Source organism: Alosa alosa, chromosome 23 (assembly GCF_017589495.1).
Source record: "Alosa alosa isolate M-15738 ecotype Scorff River chromosome 23, AALO_Geno_1.1, whole genome shotgun sequence".
NCBI lineage: Eukaryota > Metazoa > Chordata > Actinopteri > Clupeiformes > Clupeidae > Alosa > Alosa alosa.
This window is the reverse complement of record NC_063211.1, coordinates 21097884-21101607: the sequence shown is the minus strand read 5'-3', so window position 1 is coordinate 21101607 and position 3724 is coordinate 21097884. Positions and strand designations below refer to the sequence as shown.

Here is a 3724-nt window from a genome sequence, read left to right as displayed (position 1 = left end):
TTTTTATAAATACAAGCGATATTTATAGGGCAAATTTCAGTCACAATTCTAAAAAATCTTAAAAGATTTTACTTTTTAACGAATTCCATCACATCTCCCAAAATAGCATGCATGACAGCGCTACTGCAATGTCAGCCGCTGCGATTTCATCAGAAAACCTATTCAAACAATAAGAAACTTCATGTAACTTTTCCTTTCCCCTCGTAGTTGGGTTAAACTAGCCCGGCCCATCTGGTGTAGCAAATGGCTGAAGTCACAGGGGAAGAGAAGGGGAGCGAGAGGCTGAGGGGAGAGAACGAGGGGGATCGGATTGAAAACAGATCAGCTCCGAGATCCCAACGCAGCTCGTCCGAGAAGTGACCGACAGATAAAACTACTGTCCTGCCGTTACAGTCGCGCCAGTGGTGTTTCAACTGCAATGAGATTATCGGTTTGGACCCGGAGCTCTTTTTCACATCTCGACTCATTGATTAGGTGATGGATTGTGAAAGTTAGCGAAACGCACGAACTCTTTGCTGAACTTTTCTGAATGATCCGCACGGGAGAAGTTGTGGCGAGTGGCAATGCTCACTCTTCCCTCTTAGCTGCAATGTCAGTTTAACTTTTAGATGGATTATTCTTATCACGCTCCGGAAAATCGGTTTCTTGTGTTTCACTGCCCGACAAAGTTTCTCCTGAAGAAATCGTTGACTCGACGCGCGCGGCACTGAGAGGATCCGCTGGACGGTCTAAACGGAGAGACCTAAGGTCACGCCAATCTTGATACCGTCACTAAGGTAAGTGCCCCAAACAAGCTTAAACTTTTATAAACAGCCATTAGCGTTCTTATGGGCTTGAGTTTTGATAATGACGTTTAAAAAAACAAAAATGAAATAAAAATAAGGTTTATCGCTGTTTCATTAAAAACAATATCATCACACGATTAAGGAAATGCTGATAAGTGTAGTCCACTATTTTCTATCGGCAAACTTAATAATGTTTTGAATGTTTTCATTTGAAATTATGGGAAAGTTTGCAATGGCTAGACATTAATGGTTTATTGCGCTTCTGGTATTACTTTTAAGTCATTTGTTCTTGTAACTGGGTTGACATTGGAATTTGAAATATTTCGCCTGAAACTTGATCCATATGTGAGAAGATTGATTAAAAAGATGTAAGGCGCCAGTATGTTACAACAGTTTTTACTGTCACTTGCCAAATTTAGACGTTCAAGGAATAAATTAAATAGGCCTAAATAACACATCTTACACATCCTTCCAGTTATGATATGCACAATTTGTAAGCTTTCTTTATGTTGCATTGTGTTGAATATGCTGCCTCTGCAGACAATAACAGATTTTTATGGAACATTTACATAATTTTAGACGTTTCTGAACATGCAGAATTAGTCTTTACCATATTGTGTCTCCAAAATATTACAATATAATATATGCATTTGATTAACCAAATTGTGACCAAAACATTTTAATGCTTTATCAGAAAAAGCTCATTTACAGGTTTCTATCTACTTGAGATAAAAGTCTGTCAGACAACCCTTGTGCTTGAGAAAGCTCTATAAAAATACCATGTGCTTGCAGGCCAGTGTTAATACTGTCACTTGTCACCTCTTGTGCTCAGCAAGGTGTGTGTTTGTGCTTGCTCTGTAAACTGAGAGGGGTGGGGGGTAGCAGCACTTATGTGACTTTAGTCCCTCTCCTATTTACTGTATGCATTTCCCCTTCAAATCCCCTCAATGAATGACAAAGATCCCAATCTGAGCGCGAGGAGGCTTGGCTTTGTGTGTTATGGAGAACACTCTTTTTTTAGGACAGAGCACTCCATAAGAGAGAAGCTAGCAAGCCAGGGGAGAGCATTTATAGAGCTGCTGCGTGAGTGTGTGTGTGTGTGTGTGTGTGTGTGTGTGTGTGTGTGTGTGTGTGTGTGTGTCTATGAGAGAGAGAGGGAGTTAGGGTGTGTTTGCTTGATAAATGCCTAGAAATAGCACAGACAAGCAGGAGTAAGAAATTAAAAATAAAAAAAATGTGTAAAAGAAAGGACCGGGGAATGCTCTAATTGGCCAATTTAAATCCTTAAAGAAAAATAAAAGGAATAAGAAAGAAAAAGAATCTTGGTGGGATGTGTGGTATTTTCTCCCCTTCTTTTTCCCCGATTGAGCAGCCTAGGGGTGCTGGGGGTGATTAGCATAAGAAAAAAGTTTTAGTGCATTTGCTATTGTGCTGAATGAAGAGTTCCAACAGTCACACCGCGAGGCCAGTGAAAAGAAGCAAAGGAGTGATGGCCATTCAGGTTATTCAGACTGGACGGGGGGCTGCGGTCAGCCGACGCAGAGGGGGCCCTACTGACGGGCATGTCACTTTCATCTCCACAAGAGCCTTTTCCATTGGGCTTTTTCACACGTCCACCCACCAGGCACACACACACATACTCACGCACTAGTGCGCACACACACACACACACACATACACTAGTGCACACACACACACACACACACACACACACACATAGAAATTAAAATCACACATTCACTCACACACACTCACACACATCTTCTGTGGTCAGCCCGTTATTGAGCAGACTCATTCTTTGTCAGACATTGTAAGAAAATTAAATGAACCAGATGCAGTTTGTTACATTTTTAAAAAGGAACTTTGAGAGCAAAATAAAACAGGGTGAAGAAAAGTGGTAGATTGCTGCAGAGCAAAAAAGAGGAGAGGAGAAGACGAGAGGGGAGGAGAGGAGAGAGGAGGAGAGGAGGGGAGGAGAGGAGGAGAGAAGAGAGGAGTTGGAATCCACTGAAAGAGAACTGAGTAAGACACCCCTGCCGAGAGAATTCAAAAAGTTAAAACAAGAGAGAGCAGCTCCCTCCCTCCCTCTCTTTCTTTTCCTTCCTCCCTCCTTCTCTCTGCCTCTCTCTCTCTCCCTCAGTGTCTCTCTCTCACTCTCTCCTTCACCAAAAGGGCCAGAGCACCACACCAATGAGGTGTTCTGGCTCATAGAGGAGAGGATCTCCAGCCGTGTTTTCACCAGAAAAGAAATTCCTGCCTCTAAGCTGAGGATGAGGAGGGGCTCGCCGCCATGCCTGTGTGTGTGTGTGTGTGTGTGTAAATGCTGTGTGGTACTCAAGTCGCAAGGATCCACAAGCGAGAGGAGCTGTGTGTGTGTGTGTGTGTGTGTGTGTGTGTGTGTGTGTGTGTGTGTGTGTGTGTCTGTCTGTGTAAATGCTGTGTGGTACTTGAGTTACAAAGATCCGCAGGCGAGAGGAGTAGGCGTGTGTGTGTGTGTGTGTGTGTGTGTGTGTGTGTGTGTGTGTGTGTGTGCGTGTGTGAATGCTGTGTGGTACTCACAAGAATCCACAGACGAAATCGACAGGTTACTCTGTGTGTGTGTGTGTGTGTGTGTGTGTGTGTGTGTGTGTGTAAAGGCAAGAGGAGCAGGCTGGGTCACAGTGAAGCACATGGGCACTTGATTATAACTCCTGCAACAGTGAGCAGTGCTGTGTCTCTCACATCAGGGTTGTCCACAGTGTTCACAGGGCACACTAAACAAGGAGTGATCTTGATCTTTACTCCTCCTCCACCGCCTCCCTGGGAATGGATGAATGGATGCATTAGAGTCCGTGTATGACTATCATTTTGAAACTACAAAAGCAATGAACGTGTTCAATATGCAGTTTTGAGCCCAGCCCAGAGAAAGCCTGCTGGGTCCACTGGGCTGGTCAGTCTGC

The 3724-nt window shown here is 43.8% G+C and overlaps 1 protein-coding gene across 1 annotated transcript in view; it reads left to right on the top strand.

Moving 5' to 3' along the window:
* The first annotated feature begins 316 nt into the window (after positions 1-316).
* LOC125288985 (zinc finger protein GLI4-like) overlaps positions 317-3724 on the top strand; it is a 98417-nt gene continuing 95009 nt past the window's right edge. The window contains 1 exon segment of the mRNA XM_048235698.1: positions 317-776. The gene's annotated coding sequence lies outside the window, so the exon portion shown is untranslated.